General features: G+C 38.7%; 1 protein-coding gene across 2 annotated transcripts in view; it reads right to left on the bottom strand.

Annotated features, from left to right (window-relative positions):
* LOC120406723 (polypeptide N-acetylgalactosaminyltransferase-like 6) overlaps nt 1–18,426 on the bottom strand; it is a 157,135-nt gene that overhangs the window by 38,291 nt on the left and 100,418 nt on the right. The window contains exon 3 of one of the 2 annotated variants that reach the window (XR_005599530.1): nt 640–1,357. The exons of the other annotated variant lie outside the window; for it this stretch is intronic. The gene's annotated coding sequence lies outside the window, so the exon portion shown is untranslated. Of the gene's footprint in view, nt 1–639; nt 1,358–18,426 lie in introns of those variants that run through there. 2 annotated transcript variants of the gene reach the window in all.

The raw sequence follows: 18,426 nt of genomic DNA, 5'->3' as shown, positions 1-18,426 counted from the left end.
CAGTGAATCCTTGCAGCTCACCACATAAAATGAATTATCTGAGGAATCATTTAACACTCATTTTTGTTCCTATATTGATATGGAAGGGAGTGCAGTAGGCTACACAGAAGAAAAAATGGGTATTAAGAAGTGCATTATGTAAAAATGTCCTTGCTATTTCATGGAGATTTAAGATGGCAGTGTCACTCAGAGCTCAGGGGGCAAAAACAGATGTTTAGCATATGTGGAAGATCTAAGAGTCCATCACAGAAAAACAGGTCTACATAGCAGCATTTACTTCTGCAGGCAGAACAAACAGTTTAGAAACTTAACTGGCAGCCTTAGAAGCAGAGGTAGAAAATGAGAAACAAGAGGAAATCAGATTATCAAATCTATTTTGTAATGGACAAGTAATGATAATAATGAAAAGTTAGCCTCATCTGTGAGTGAGGAAATAGAATACAAGGGGAACTTGTGGAAGGAAATAGTGTAACCAATTTGGATCTTCCTTGTAAATCAGTAGTAGTTCAGTTTAAGTCAATGGAGTCGTTTCCAGTGTAAAGGAAATCAGAATCTGGTGTATAGTCTCTATTGTTCCTTTTTTAATTTATTGTGAAAATGTATTTATTGAAAAAAATAAAGTCATTTACTTTCCTGCCGATGATGAACACTAGCACAGACAATTGCTAGTGTAGCATGATTCAGAGGAGGGAACTTTTATATGCATTACAATATAGAAGGTGAAGCAGGTTTTGCTTATGTAACAAAAGCCATGTACAGGAGCCTATACATTTCTATATATTGTGCATAATTCCTCTTATTTTTATATGGTTTACATTTGTCTGTTGAACACAATGTAACCTTTGGGATGAAGTGATATACAGAAAGCAAAGAGGGAATCTAAATCTGTGCAATCGTGATTTAGAAGTTTGCAAATTGTTAGTGACTTCCACTATATATGGAAAGCAAGATACATAAAGTAACAGTCCATTAAAACTGAATATCAGAGCTAATAGAAAAATAAGATCTGTCTCACAGAAAATTCTGGTATTTTGACATTTGTTTTCATCCCAAATTGGAACAAAATATCAAATATCACAGCTTTTCATGGAACAAAAGTTCAAAATAATTGCATTTCAGAAATGTTGAAACGGTTCATTTTCATGTTTTTGGCCAAAATGAACCATTTCAACATTCCTGTTAAATGTTAACATTAATCTCTGCAACTGCCTGAGCTACATAATGCCTTATGGGAGGCCCCTCATGCCTCTGTTCTCCACATTTTGACATGGGCTATGTTCCCCAGCCAGATTACATCTCCTATGATGTCCAAAGGTCTTTTCCTGAGGTAGAGCTGCACTGGTTCATCATGGGAGTCCTGGGAAAAAAATTTCAGAACGTAATGTTGCAGCTTCAATCATATTTCAAATGAGGTCTGAATTTCTGAGGCACATTTTTGTTCTTAAATATTTAGTAGTATAATGTTTAATTAAGAATTAATACACACATGTGTGCCACTATCAGACCTCTCTGAAACCTACATTTTGAAATACAGAATTTACTTTAATATTTAATTAAACCAATCTAACCTTAGTCACTTAGTTTTTTTCCATTTGTAAATGCACTCTACATCTATTTTGAATGTCATTTACTGTACAAAATAAGACAGAAGCTGATAGTGCTCTAGGTATCCCCAGTAGAAATGTTGCTTGTGGATCAGGAACAATGGACTCTTTACATGCAGAGTGATGTTATACTTAAGCTTTTTACCTTTTCCTTAAACTTTAATTAAGCTTTTCATTTTTTCCCATATAGAATATTTTTCCCAATTTCTATGGGTGTACAACAAAACTTGCATTCACTTTCAAAATGTTCAGCTTTGTTTTTAACAACTCTGTTATCATCATTTCCTAATTACTACTTGTGACCTGTTATTGATGTTGGGAAATGAGCTGAGCTGTTCTTTTTAAAAGAGCTGGAAAGCTGCATATTTTGGCTCAGCAATGGAGAAGTGTGAGATTAAGGCAGTGGCATTCCAAAGTCATTTGTCTGTCACTCGTTTTCTTGAAAGCAGGAATGATAATATTCAGTTCAGACAAGAAGACTGCCACAAAATCTTTTGGAATTATAGGGTAATTGAAATATCAAGGAGAACAAACCACAGATCTGGGGCTGGATTCAGCAAATCTGTATTTCCGACATTCCCAAATAATATTTTTATTTGTTGAGTAGCTGAAATGCTTGATCTGAGCTACTGAAATTTGACAATTCACAAATAAATGGTAATAAGCAAAAGTGTAAAAATATCATGACAGGAATATTCAAAATACCTAAGGGCCACATGCTGAAACTTTTCTAAATCTGTTTCTCTTAAGACAACACTATAGGAAAATTCTGCTCTTACTGTCTCTTCCGCAGTTAGCTTTCACATTTTCAGTCAATTAAATATATGTATTTTTAAAAGTATCCAAACTGCATATTCAGGAATATCACCAGCGAAGAAGGCCGACATAGGTGCTGGAACTAGGGGTGCAGAAAGATGCCTGGCTTGAAGTGGTTTCCATTCTATATAGGGTTTACAGTTTGGTTCAATGGCTCTCAGCAACCCCACTAGAAAAATTGCTCCAGCGCCTCTGAAGGCTTACAGTTAATAATGCTTAATAAAGTAAAATAAAGTTAATAAAGCAATACAAAAGGATTAAAATGTTATTTTTTCCTCTTAAAGAGGGGACAAAAGAGTTTGGGGATGAAGTGGTGTCAACTTTAACAAATTTTCACCACTTCAATGGGGATGAAATTCATCACCCAAAAAAACAGATTAAAAATACTGAATAGAAATCTCAAAAATAACACAACATATAATCTGTTTAGGGATTTATGTGGTCAGATTCTGCTTTTCACTAACATCAGTGCAAAGCAAAACTTTGATGAATCCAGTGATGTTCTTTCAGATTTACACTAAGTAACTGAGCAGAACTGGCCCAAAATCTTCAAGATCCATCTATGACATAATGTAACTTTTTTTTTAAACACATACACACACGGTATAGTCTAGATAAAAATAACAACTTTTCCTCAAGTTACTAATTCCAGCCTACACCCATTTGTAAACTGTGGATTATCAATGGTATTTAATTTCTTCCTCCTTTTCTTTTTGTTGAAAATAAATGTATCTGTCTGCTTAAAACACTGAAAAGCTTTATATTACACAAGATTATTGGCTGATAACTTTTTATAGTAGATATTTTGCAGAAATCTGGGATATTATCCTAATTTCAGAATGACATCCATTCCATATTTCTCCAAATAGAAAAGGGGGGGGGGTTCTCCTCTCTTCATTTTAGGAACTCACAATGAATACCTTTCTGCCGAGTTTAGAAGATTGAGCCTGAAAAGAGGCGTTTCTTCTGATAATAATGAGTGGGTTTCTGGACATGTGGCATTAAGAAGGAAGAACTTTGGAGAAGAAGAAGACTTACTGACATCTTAGAGGAAAACTGTCAGTGTAAAGTCAATGAAATAATAATAATACAATGTATCCATACTGAATATCTAGGGGCATCACTAGATAAGAAGGGTGACCATTATTAACGCCTGGTTAATCAATACACACTTATTAAATGTTATTTTTTCTTCTGAGATATTCATCTTCTACTGTGCAGGACTTGATACAAAGAAGGCACACTGAAGTGATTAAAGTGAAAATAGAATAAATCCACATTCTCATATTTATGTGAAACTGGAAAATTGTTCTTCTGGAGAATTGCCAGATTGTTACATGTGAAAGTATCAATATGAAATAGACTGCTGTATACCAAATTTGCACCTCAACAGCTGGGATAAAAGAGAGTGGTGGCCACTCTCAGCTTTTAAATGTCCCTGTGATTGTCATTCTCAGGATTTGCAAGTTTAACCTTAAAATATTTGCTGTGCATGTTATGGGTACTAGAATTTATATCAGATTTTACCCTTTGATGTTTGTGATTATATGCATGTGGCTCTGCAAGTTGACAGGCTTATCTGTTCTTAAGTCACCATCCAATATGCAGTCTGGCCCACTTAAAAGTTGTATAAGTATGCATCCATAAATCCAGGATGCTCTTTGTTTCTACTGCTAGGCACCAAACTGGATCGCTGTTCATTTCACCACTTCATCTACAGTGACACAGATCAGGCCCTGAGGTGAGAACTGATTATATTGTCATAGGCAGGACTGATATTATTAAAGTTGCATAACATTTCCCATTATAAGATCATATTTTCAGTTGCTTATAACTTTTCCAAACTTTAACTGTTTGGACTGAAATTTTCCATGCTGCATATCTGCCTGAGGCTGATTTCCCTCCCCTCCACTTTCAGCAAAGTTATAAGCCTTTGAAAAAAACAAATCACAATTTCCACATTCTTCATTTTTAAGAGATAAAACCTCCCAAGATTCCATGTTCACTGAGAGCACCTCAACCCCACCCAGTTTCTAGTGCTGACCAGATTTCATATGTGCCATCTCCACACAGTGAATAACCATGGTCCAGACCAAGGCTACAGGATTTTCCCTCTAATGGCCTTCTCAGGGATGAGCACTGGAATGGGGAGTAGGGAGAGCCTGTCTCTCCTGTGCACTCAATGTCTCACTCCACCCTGGTGGTGCCCAAGCAGAGAGGGAAGCCATCCATCTTGAATGCATAAGGGACAAAAACCAGTTGAGTGGGACAGAAAGGAATAGACTGGGACAAGAAGTCTGGTTAGACTGGGACTAGGGAGGATTGGGGAATAGAAACTGGGATTGAAATTGGTTGGGCAAAAGATTGGGACCGAGAAATGGGTGGTATCAGATGGCTGAGAATGCTTGGGCAAGGAGACTGGGACTGGGAGTTGTGGGGAGGTGGCTATGAAGAAAGGAAGCTAGAACTGATTGGCCAAGAAGTCAGAGAGGTGGTACATGGGAGACTGAAATTGGATAAGGAGTCGAGAGAGGGAATCTAGGACTGGGAGTCACTGGGGAGTTGGAAGGGAACAGGCACAGAGAATGGACAAGAATCTGGGAAGGGGAACTGGGATTGGCTGTACAGAGGTTGGAGCTGGGTGTGGAGAAGGGGAGACAGGAGTTCAGACAGCAAGCCCCGAAGGTACACTAGGACAAGGAATCTGGGACTGGGACCAGAAGCCTGAAGAATGGAGACTGGGACTAGATAGGGGAGCAGACTGGGATTGGAACAAGGAACTAGGTGTGAGTAAGAAATAAGACTGGACCCAGGACTGCTTGGAGCTGCTAGGGCTGAAGAGGTGAAGCTTGGTGGGAATGGGCAAAAAGAATGTCTCCATTGCATCACACCCCCTCCAGAGCCTGGAATGGAACCCATGATTCCCAAATCTCACCATTCCTCTGCTGTCAGAAAATATCTGTGAAACCCACTGGCAAAATGTGTGACACATCTCCCTCTAAGTGCTGGTCCAACCTGAAACTGCTATCAGTAACTCCCTTAGCTCAAATGACAGAGGTCTGTACAGTGTGTCTAAAGGGTCCAGCACCGCAGAAAATCCATATAGATGTATGTAGATACCACATGATGGAATTTCTGATTTTTCAATTTTCTTTATAAAAATCTAGGAATTATACACAAAGAACCACATTAAAAGGAATGGTATTAATGTTGCAAGGTCAAACACTCAAAAGTTAGGAAATGTCAGAATTAAGGTTGCTCGTGCACCGTTTATTTGACTCTATTGTGCATGTGCATTGTGATATAGTCTTTATGGTCACGTTTTTTCCAGCGAAACCCTGCCTTATTCAATGTATAAAACAGACCTGCTTTGGGGATGAATAAGAGTTGTACAGAAGAAAGGATAAAAAGCAATTATTTTTAAAATAAATACATTTTTTTAATTACATATATTTTTGCAAGATAAACTGAATTTTAATTTTGAAATTATGACAATCTACATTAAGGGCTAAATTCACTATAGTCTATTAAAATTAATAAAAATATAGTAAATCAAGGCCTTCACAAATTTTAATAAGTTAAAGGATGCTGCCTTTTAAAAATATTTACAGAATCAGGGGAACATTTAACCAGAAATCAACTCAAGTTTTATAAATATGTCACAATATTATGTACTGCAATATTGTTATCAGTCTTTACAATGGAGCCAATGCTGGTATTTACATTTTTCCAAATGTAAATACTTTCAGTTTTTGTTGGGCTGAAAAGCTTTTGGCTTTAGTTTCATTAGTAGGTGCATAGATAATATTTTCTTAATTTAGACTAGTTAATTCAAAGTTGAGAAACAGATTGGGAGTTGAAAAAGCAGGGATGAATCTGTCAATAAAAGCCAGGGAGAAAACAATGAGCTCTACTCATTCTAAAAACTTGAAGGACATGGGGACAGATGTTTGAAGATATATAGGCAACCAAATATGCAAATAGGTACCCAGCGGAACTTTGAAAAGCACCTTTACATATGAGGTGGCTAACTCTCATTGATTTTGCCTTCCATTAATTCCAATGGGAGTTATGCACCTAATCTGCATAGACACTTTTGAAAATCTCACTAGACATACCTGCATCGTTAAACACATAAATACCTTTGAAAAACTGGACCATGACGACCAGAAACAATCCATGAATTCACTAACTACAGTTAATGCTTTCTTAATGTAATAAATCCAGCATGTATAAGTAGTTTCATTTAACTAATACAAAAATTTAAAATGCTATTTCAATTTAATTCTAATTTCCATCCAAATGCAGCTTGACACAGATCATGAATAAAATATAATCTAGTAAAGAAGAAATATGTAATTCACCATTTTATTACAGAATAAAAAATGTGAAAAATAAGGATCTGGATAAATGTATGTTGAGATATATAATAGTTTAAATAAATGTGCATATATATAGCATTTTCTCCTGGTTAGCAAAAAGAAATAACAAATTTAGTGTAAAGGTTACGTTTAGTTGTAAATCAACAGGTTCTAATGGTTAAACCAACATACATACCTTTCTTTAGGAAAATAACCTATATAAATACAAAACAGTATTTTAATCAAAGTTTACTGTTTGGTGATTTAAATTACCTATTTAAATCAATCCACCCTGTTCTATATTAGAGGAGACTGTTGAATGTAGGACCTCTACCTTATTTGTTGTAGATGTTGGAAGGTGTCCGGTGAATGCAGCAGGGGATTGCAGGAAGGAAAAGGATGGTCTCATGGCTAAGGCACTTGAATGCTGCCCTGGAGAACCAAATTCCATCTCTGCCTTTGATACTGGGTTCCTACAGGATGCTAGTGAGGTTACTTAAACTAATTTATTTCACAGATGGTCACCAATTGTATGTTCCTCATTTTCTTGCTTCCCAATTTGATACCCTGGGGCTGGAGGGAACAAGCTTAGAGCATCCACTCTACTGCCTTTAAAGACAAAATGTATGAAGCCCTTCTTTGCACAAATCTGATAGTGATGTTGGTAAAGGTATCAATTAAGTTATTTATCATTATTAATTTTTAGTTGGATTCAAAGAGCTTAATAATTTTAGCATCTCTACATCAGAAATCAAATCAATATGGTTCCTTTGCCTCACCTGAGCACATGGGGTAGCCTCAGCCCATCAGAAAAATAAAGGTGAGGTAAAAATAAATAAAGCACAAACAGCAGTATTTTATTTAAAGAATATGCCCTTTGAAAATAAAATACAAAAAACTAATCTGCCTTACTAAAATGGTGCACTTGCTGCCAACAACTTTACTCATTTGCAAAGGTAAATGGAGACCACGTGTTAGATGCTTCTGTGAACATTATAAAATGCAAGTCCCATTGAGGAATCAAATTATTTTTAGTAAATGTTAAGGATTTCAGAACATTTCAGTAATATTTTTGTAGTAGTTCCAGCTGTCCAATAGTTTTAGAACATAACAGCATTTAACAGCCACTGTCTTATATTCAGGAAGACACTGTTAAGATCTGTTTCCAGATGTAATATTTATTGATTTAGGCAAAGAAAATGACTTGAAAACTATTTCTATCAAAATACCAAGGATTTTTTTCCCAAGCAATACATATACTGGTAACGCCCACTTGGAGTTTGTAACTCCAGGTCCTGGAACACTGGACTGACCTATTGGAGGAGAACGGGGCAATCTGATGCCATGGACTACAATAATAATGGCTACTAGAGCCCTCTGACATCATTTCCCAGAATGCTTGGAGTCAGGGCGAAGATAGAATGGACTACATACTCCTCCCAAGGCCAGTAGGGACTCTTCTGCATAGGCCAGTGATGAGACAGCTTCTCAGCCCCTTACTGAAACGGGACAGCCTAACTGAGAAAATGAGACTAGTTCTAGTTTCAGTTTTCAGCTTGGGAGCTGAGACAAGCAGAACAGCTCAGAGAATCTCTGATTAACTTTCCTCCCCACAAAGGGAATCTTTGAACTGTTGTGGGAGTCTAATGCATGGGTCAGGTAGTTCCAGACCTGCTAAGGGAAGGGAAAAACCACTCTTAGCAGCAAGCACGGTGAAAGATTCTTGTGCCACAACTCAGAGCAGGAGCTATATACTTACACAATTCTTGGTTCACCAGAATTTCACATTTGTTTAGCTAATTGATTTATAGATAAAAGTAGAATGAAAACAGCAGGAAGAGAATCGTACTGAAAGACTAAATACCGGGAGAATTCAATTAAAACATAACCAAAGGGATCTTAGTCTGTGCAGTTTCTCATAATCTCTATTTGGAAATGTTCAATGTTGAAAACAGCTCTGTACCCATCTGGTTTATTTATACTAAACATGTCTTATTTATACTAAACTGCCAATTTAAAAGGAGACTTTGAGACTGAAGGAAATGTAGACATCATGACACTTTCTATCCCAATCCTATAAATTAATCTGCTTCAGTGGTGTCAAAGCCTGGTCCTCATATAGCCTGAGCCTCAGGTTGCCCTGTACTCAAACACTCACTGACTTTAAACTGAGTTCCATGTATGGAGCAATTTGCAGTGCCCTGTCTGCGTAATGGAAACAATGCACATATACAGTATGTTGTCTTATTATTTGCCTTCACTCATGCCCATGTGTTTGGATGGGATGTTGCTTTCACACAATTGGACTTTTTGAGTAGTCCAGGTAAAAAGCTTTGAGGTTCAGCAGGAATGGATTTCAGGATAGGCATAATAAGAGAATACCACTGGCCTCAGCTCACAGAGTCATGTGATGACAACAGAATCTAAGCTCTCTTGTCGAAAAAAATATGTTTCCAGCCAGAGGCACTGACTTCCCCAGTTCCCGGGGAGTGCTCAACCCCTGCTCTACCCCAGTCCTCAAGCCTTCACCCTCACCCCTTCCTGCCCCTCCCCTTCCTGCCTGCTTCCTGATTTCAGCAGGTGGGAAGTGCTGGGGTTGTGGGAGGAGCTGATCCATGGGACTGCTGGTAGGTGCTGAGCACCCACTATTCTTTTTTGTGGGTGCTCTAGCCCCAGAGCACCCACAGAGTCGGCGCCTTTGTTTCTAGCCCTTATGATTGTAAATAAAATTTTAAAAGACATGACCTGAGCGTAACTATTTCAGAGACATCCTACCGAGTCTGCAGACAGGTTTCAGGGTGGGGTCGAGGGGTGGGAGGGACAGCAGCAGTCTCTTTGGCCAGAGAGGTAGCCTCCAAACACACCTGGCTCTGCTTTGTGGGGTGCGGGGCTGTTACTGGTTTGGGCAGCAGGAAAGTTCCTCTATGTGTGTCTGTTTTTTGGTGTGGGGGGGCTTCAATGTGAAGTTTTGCCTGTGTAACATTAATTTTGGCATTTCCTAACTTCTAAGTGTTTGATTTTGCAAACTTAATAATGCTCTTTTAACATCTTTTTTGTGTGTATAATAGCAAATTCATACAATATAGAGAACATTTTATGCCCAAATGGAGATATTTAATTTTTAAAATGTTATATATATATATATAACATAAACCAGCAGAGGCTGGGGAGACTGAGACGGGACTTTGCTACAATATATATATATATATATATATATATATATATATATATATTGTAGCAAAGTCCCGTCTCAGTCTCCCCAGCCTCTGCTGTTTTTAGCTCTGGTGAGACCGGCTAGGGTAATGCAGTCCCCCTTAGGACTCAGGGGAAGTCTGTCCCCTGTCTTCTCACCAGTCTTAATTAAAGTATTTTTACCCTGCCTTGTAGGAGAGCGTCCTGCCGCTCTGCCTGGGAAGGCTTGCTCCTTCAATACTCCTGGTAGCCAGGCTCCTTCTCTCTCTGCTTTCACCCCCCCTTCCTTCCTCCCAGGAAGGGGTTTAAAAAGGTCTCAGGCAGCTCCAAGTTGTAACCAGCTGATCCTAATTACCCTCAGGTAGCTCCCCTCAGCTGATTCTAATTTGCTACCTTGGTAACCCCTTCTCAGCTGAACCTGCTTGACCTGTAGTTGCCTCTCAGTTGATAAGGAGGAGGGCCTTTTAACCCTCTGGGACTGACTCCTCCCCCCCCTCTGGCAACTGTCTGTCCTGAGTTTATCACAATATATATATATATATAAAGAGAGAGAGAGAGAGGCAAAACTTCACATTAAAGGCCTCCCCCACCAAAAACCAGACACTCAAAAAATATCCACAAAATATGCATTTGGGGTAGATGCTCTACAGTTTTCCTTTAAAGAAAATACTATGGTAGCTACTGTAATAAACATTTAAGTAGGAAAAAAATTTTGATTGAAAAACATTTTTTCCAAAACATTCCCAAAAGGTCCAAAGCTCACATGGCATATTCAATGTTTTTCTTTAAGGTGTTTGTATCTTAAAGATAACTGAAAAATTAGCGTGTGAGATATGGCAGTTGTTATGGAAACCATTGCCATTGAATAGAAGAGCAAGACGTCATATAAAAATCAATATATTGGGTAGGCAAATAGAAATCTTGTTTACAAGAATACGTTAATTTTCTCTTGCTACTAATTAGATGCAAAAATTCTGTATGTTACTTAACATATCATTTATCCTCCCCACTCACAAGAAATCCCCAACCACTTATAAGATGGGCCTACTAAGACTGGATCAAATATTGTATAACCAGCCTTCAACACTACAGCCATAAGATGAGATAAAAACAAGAAATAAGAGGAAAAAGAAACACAATTCTGAACTCTTATTGAGACATCCCTGCTCTTGTTAAAACACACACACTGCAGTATTTTATGGTAATATCCCAAAACACTGTGGTATCACTAAAGTAAGTGGAACATGCACTATAGAAAACTGTTATATTTAAACAAATTACAATGGTGTTTTTGTCAGTCATTGTGTTACAACTCAATTTTCCCATGATAAACAATGTCCAGTAAATGGCTACTTCTACTCTTCATATTTAGACCAGTGGCCAAAAAGCCTACATTTTGGAGTCTTTGTGGATCCTTGACACAACCTTTTGTGTGGAGTTAGGATCACCAATGAGGGTATATAAACGTTGACACAGAACCTCAAAACCAACTGGGTAGATATTATTGAAACTTGAGCTGGGTGAAAAACACGGGGAAAACTGAATGCAAAATGTAGATAAATTTTGTCTGTTTCCTGAAAAAGCTTTTTGGACATTTTTCAGTCAACTCTAATTACAATCCTGAGTCTCAATCCTACAGGTTTGAGGTGGCCTGCTGTGCTTTGCAGATTGAAATGGGGCTCAACCGTAGCATTAAGGGTCTGTCAACTTTGATTCAATTGCAGGACCAGAGCCTTGAGAGACAGTCCAGCCTACAGAATTTCAATGAAACCGTCCTAGTTGAGTTCACACACAGCATGCCCTATCCCATACAAATAGCTTCCTTTCCTGCAAGTATCCTCCCTTCCACAACACTTTGGTTGTCTTTGCAGTGGTAGCAGACACTTCCCTAGGTAGAGCACCAAATCTTATGGGCATTATTTACTGCTAGTGCAGCAAAGCTAGCATTATAGTGGAGAGAGAAATGCATTTCCTTTAGTGCTAGAAGAAGAAGAAAGAAAAAAAATCCATACATACTCATTCCAGTTTTTGGAATTCACAAAGCAGGGACTCAGCTAATGTTTGATTGAAACTTATTCTTGTTTTCATTATAGGTATATCTACATGCTGTGGTGTTAAGCAAAGTGCTGGTCCCTAGCTGAATCTTACAAGCTGGTGTGTGCTGTTCCTTTGGGAACAGCAGTCCTAGTAATTCTGTGTTTAGCGGATAAGGGGCTCAACACTGCAGGGAATGCTCTGAGTATTTGGGGGTTGGTGTGTGCCTGTCACTATCTGTGCAGAGAGAGCAAGGTCTGTGGAGGCCTGGAAGGCAGTTGTTTGTATTGCTAGAGGCTGTTGGTTTTAGGGAGCGGTTCCACTGCAATCACAAACAAGACTCCTCAGGCTAAGGGCAGGTAGTGGTGGCCTCACAACCCTGGGTACTCCTGGGGCACAATGTGGAAATGGGGATAAATAATTCCTCCCCTTCAGTACCTGCAGCCTTTCCTCCCCCTTATCTGAGGCCCTCTATCCCAAAGAACTTGATATATTTTAATCATAATGGGAATTTTGGGGTGCAGCCATGGAGGTATCCACCTTGCAAAAAAGGTTAAGTGAACTGTGACACTGACAATATGAGAGCCATATGGAATAGACTATAAATGAGTGTCCAACCTACTTAACAGCCAGCAGAAAAGCTTAACTCTTTATTGAGATAACTAGAGAAGATGGCCAACAGGAGCAGTTGCAGGAGCAGTTTAAGCAGGGACTGTTGGACATTGATAACGTCAGAGTATTTTCTACAGTTTTGACCACACATTCTGCCCTGTGTGCTGATTTGCTCTTTGTTCCAACCTCCTCTCATGTCCTCCCTCACAGTCTCTTCACTTTGGCCTCACTTTACACCTACCTTTCATATGTTTCTTGTTCCTCCGCTGCTGTTTCTCCACCTCCCAGCCTCTAATGTCCACACTCACTTTCCGTGTCTTTCCATTCAGTTTGTCCCTTCCCAATTAAATCCCATTACCCAAATAAATCTTGTGGAACTAGGGTGACATTTGACATCATCACATTGTTCTCTCCTTGTGTGTCATACTCCTCCTCCTATCTTACCTCTGTCCTGTCTAATTAGATTGTTAGCTCTTTGGGGCAGGGACTGTCTGCTACTCTGTGTTTGTACAATTCCAAGTACAATGGAAACCCATTCTTTGTTAGCCCCTAAGCACTACCATAATAAACATGATTACTACTAATATTAAATATTAAACTTATTTACATATTAAATGTTTTGTACTGAATGTTGCACTATTTTACATATTACCATTAGTATCTATTTATTAAATCCTCATTATTACTTTTAACTTTGATAGAATTTCTCCATCTCCTCACACATAAGGGTCACATTAATATTTTTAATAAATTATGCCAAGAATTCCATAAGGGCATTCTGCTTGCAAAACATTTCCTTTGAACAGCCATGCAATGACCCCTGTTGCATTGACAAGGCACCTCATCTACCAATTGCTTCCTACACAGGACAGAATTATTCTTAGAAAGGTGCTGCAGGCCCACTGACTTTGAGCTCTCTAGTACAGCTGCTCATCATTGACAATGAATGGTGCCAGCATTCTCTATACACAATGCCAGGCTTTCACCAATGACAGTCCCCCACTGGCTGCCACATAGAGAACTAGGGCAAATCTACTGACAAATGCAGCTCCTCATGCAAAACTCCAAGTAAATCATACTGATCTTATTTCATTGGTGACAATTCGAAGAAGGCTTCCTTGTGACTAGTATTATAAACTGAGAGCATAAATGTGCACATTTGAGTGAGACAAACTCATATTAAACAAAGAAACATATTTACAATTCCAAATATATATTTTACTATGTTTTATTTGACGGGTACTCAGTGACTCCAATGATAGTGAAATCAGGAACTACATGGGGACTATTAAAGCAATCCACATCCCTACTTGGCTATATATAGAATCATAGAACTGGAAGGGACCTTGAGAGGTCATCTAATCCAGTCCCCTGAACTCATGGCATCTAGACCATTCCTGGCAGGTGTTTAGATCAATTCTTCTCTGTCCTCCTTGTAACAACCTTTTGTGTGTTTGAAATTTGTTATCATATCCCCTCTCATTTGTCTCTTTTCCAAACTAAATAAACCCATTTTTTAAATCTTCTCTTATAGGTCATGTTTTCTAGACCTTTACTCATTTTTGTTGCTTTTCTCTGGATGATTTCTATGGGATATTCAACTGCTTTGCATTGCAACAACTCGATTAGAAGAGCAAACAGCTGAAAGATCCAAATGAAAGATAGCAAAAGAAGAAATTAAAACAATGACCATGTGTAAAAAAGATCTGAATTAAATCTTATTCAGTCTGGAAAACTCAGTCTTCAGAGAAACTATCCATTTGTATTTAATGATAATAATAGTCACTGATTCACAAGAACTGTAATTTGTCTTTTCTACCATGGGGTTAGTCTGGAAACAAGTATTCACTAGGAAAATAAAAACACATGACTGAATTTTTCAACTTCATTCACTAAAGGTATATTTATGCGCAATTATTCTACTGTGCCTTATACAGAAGTCAGATTCAGAATATCAGACATACATGGTAGAAATTGTAGCTGGAAATGGATAAAGTACAGCTATCCTCATACATTTTGATAGGTATTTCATGTCATCCAACTGAGACATCAAACTGAATTACATTCTAAAAGCTGAGAATATTGTCACCTGTCTTTAATATGAAAAGAACTGCTAATGGTGTTTGTAATGATAATCCAATTAATGCAGAGAAAAATAAAATGCTAAATATAAAAAGATTATGAACAAATATTCCAAGTTTAGGCCCTGATTCGTGAAACTAAAAGAAAATAAGATTTGTCTGGACAGTCTCTGCTTAATTTTAAATGGAGTTATGAACATGAATTTGGTCAATGTAAATCAATCCACATTTATTCACTTCCTATATCTCCAGTTCCCTGCACTCAGCAGGCTAAGCATTTCTGTAGTTTCTGTACATCACTGCTCTGGGCTTCTCATAATACAAGCTAACCAGATCAAATACAGGATCCTTTCTGACCTTTTATATTTTAGAGATTCAGATCCTTAAACTGCATGGCCAGGAAAAGGTTCATTCATGTCCTCAGTATGTGCAATATGTTTTTTGCTTTCTTTACTTCTCTTACAATAGCCTCCTTTATACTGCCCCTGAAGAGTTCACTTCACACACATGTACACTACTTACACTTCCATCCGCCGATGTGGTGTAAAATAATTCAGTTTTATTACTTCATTTCCCCATTTTAGCAGAATAGTATGCTGAAACCTATAATACTCATGGGAGGGAAGTATTAAAAAGGTTTGCTAAATTTTATAAAGCTTTGCTAAGCCCTTTGCTAAAGTGTCTCATTAAAAATCTCCTATATAATGGAAGAATCCAGCCGTCAACAAAGGCCCCACAGCACTGATATTCAGGTGCCTTCACATTCACATTTTTACAGTCTCCTTACTAGTATCTTTAGATATACAAAACCTTAGGAACAGTAGGCCTGAAATCCTTAAATCCACATTCAAATTCAGATTCGGCCATCCTTACTCATATTAAGTGTTTCTTTACTTCATTAATAGTTCTATTAATTTCAATGGTGTAACTGCAGAGTAACTGTCATGAATAAATGTGACAAAATTGTGCCTTCAGTTTTCACTCAGCTATAACTCAGGAAAAACACATATGCCCCACTCCACAAAACACCATTGAACATAAACACAGACTCAAGGTCTGCCTGGCCCTTACATGAGTGTGCAGAGGTTGAAAGGAGAATGTAAGGACTCTGTCACCCCCTGCATTCTCATACTGCTAGCATAAGAGCCAGGTGGAATTCCAGTTCCTATGGTCTGTGACGGCTCTCCCACACCTCTGTCTTAGCAAGATTATCTCCTCTCAAAGTAAAATCTGTTGGGGGAAACTCAGGGATATGTGGGAGGGAAATCTCAGCAAGGATGGTGTCATCCAGAATTTCCTACTCCCATCTCATTGTAAAGGACACAGGATCTGCTTCAAATTTAGTGTGTCAAAGAGGGATGGGAGGAGAAGTAGGACTACCAGGTGAGAATCCTTTGTTTCTGCACCTGCACTGGCCTCCTTGGCTCAACTGTAGCTGCCCATCTAGGGATTCCTCCTGTTTGCACTAACCCCCAGGGGGAACTCTGCAGAAAAGATAACGCAGCCTCGGGCTATGTTATCTTTTCAATGTACACTGTATAAGGACATAGAGGAGAGGGAGGAAGAGGAGGATAATGTGTCCATTTCCAGATCTGTCTCGCCCATCCACTCACTCCTCTGTCCCAGTATATCCAATTGCCAATCTCTACCCAATTCAGATTTCTAAACCTCTTGACTTCTTGGTTCCCAGAGAGAGGAAGGGCATGGTGCCTTAGAAGTAGCTGAGCCTCCCCCTTCCATGCTGCACAAAGATAAATTAGAATGGAAGGGGCATCATTTGTGTTTTGTGTGAAGCTGCATAGTATTGCATGATGTATATTTCTTTCTGTTTGCTCTGCAGCAACGTTAATGAGGCTAATGAGGAGCTTAGAAATAATGGTAAGATGACAAATTGGAATGAGGATATGGAGGTAGATATTACCACAGCTGAGATAGAAGCCAAACTCGAACAGTTTAATGGGACTAAATCAGGGGGCCCAGATAATCTTCATCCAAGAATATTAAAGGAACTGGCACATGAAATTGCAAGCCCATTAGCAAGAATTTTTAATGAATCTGTAAACTCAGGGGTTGTACCATACAACTGGAGAATTGCTAACATAATTCCTATTTCTAAGAAAGGGAAAAAAGGTGATCCGGGTAACTACAGGCCTGTTAGTTTGACATCTGTAATATGCAAGGTCTTGGAAAAAATTTTGAACGAGAAAGTAGTTAAGGATATTGAGGTCAATGGTAATTGGGACAAAATACAACACGGTTTTACAAAAGGTAGATTGTGCCAAACCAACCTGATCTCCTTCTTTGAGAAGGTAACAGATTTTTTAGACCTCGATTTCAGTAAGGCATTTGATACAGTTCCACATTGGGGAATTATTAGTTAAATTGGAAAAGATGGGGATCAATATGAAAATTGAAAGGTGGATAAGGAAGTGGTTAAAGGGGAGACTACAATGGGTCATACTGAAAGGTGAACTGTCAGGCTGGAAGGAGGTTACTAGTGGAGTTCCTCAGGGATCAGTTTTGGGACCAATCTTATTTAATCTTTTTATTACTGACCTTGGCACAAAAAATGAGAATGTGCTAATAAAGTTTGCAGAAGACACAAAGCTGGGAGGTATTGCTAACACAGAGAAGGACTGAGATATCATACAGGAAGAGCTGAATGATCTTGTAAACTGGAGTAATAGTAATAGGATGAAATTTAATAGTGAAAAGTGCAAGGTCATGCATTTAGGGATTAATAACAAGAATTTTGGTTATAAATTGGGGACACATCAGTTGGAAGTAACAGAGGAGGAGGAGGACCTTGGATTACTGGTTGATCACAGGATGACTATGAGCCGCCAATGTGATATGGTTGTGAAAAAAGCTAATGCAGTCATGGGATGCATCAGGCAAGGTATTTCCAGTAGGGGTAAGGAGGTGTTAATACCATTATACAAGGCACTGGTGAGATCTCATCTGGAATACTGTGTGCAGTTCTGGTCTCCCATGTTGAAGGATGAATTCAAACTGGAACAGGTACAGAGAAGGGCTACTAGGATGATCCGAGGAATGGAAAACCTGTCTTATGAAAGGAGACTCAAAGAGCTTGGCTTGTTTAGCCTAACCCAAAGAAGGCCGAGGGGAGATATGATTGCTCTCTATAAATATATCTGAGGAATAAATACCAAGGAGGGAGAGGAATTATTTAAGCTTAGTACCAATGTGGACACAAGAACAAATGGATATAAACTGGACACTAGGAAGTTTAGACTTGAAATTAGATGAAGGTTTCTAACCATTAGAGGAGTGAAGTTCTGGAACAGCCTTCCAAGGGGAGTAGTGGGGGCAAAAGACATATCTGGCTTCAAGACTAAGTTTGATAAGTTTATGGAGGGGATGGTATGATGGGATAGCCTAATTTTGGCAATTAATTGATCTTTGACTATTAGCGGTAATTATGCTCAATGGCCTGTGATGGGATGTCAGATGGGGTGGGATCTGAGTTACTACATAGAATTCTTTCCTGGGTGTCTGCCTGGTGAGTCTTGCCCACATGCTCAGGGTTTAGCTGATTGCCATATTTGGGGTCAGGAAGGAATTTTCCTCCAGGGCAGATTAGCAGAGGCCCTGGGGGTTTTTTGCCTTCCTCTGCAGCGTGGGGCACAGGTCACTTGCTGGTGGATTCTCTGCACCTCAAAGTCTTCAAACTACGATTTGAGGATTTCAATAGCTCAGACATAG

Source organism: Mauremys reevesii, linkage group 5 (genome assembly GCF_016161935.1).
Source record: "Mauremys reevesii isolate NIE-2019 linkage group 5, ASM1616193v1, whole genome shotgun sequence".
Taxonomy (NCBI): domain Eukaryota; kingdom Metazoa; phylum Chordata; order Testudines; family Geoemydidae; genus Mauremys; species Mauremys reevesii.
Note: the sequence above shows the minus strand (reverse complement) of the source record. Positions and strands in the feature narration are given on the sequence as shown.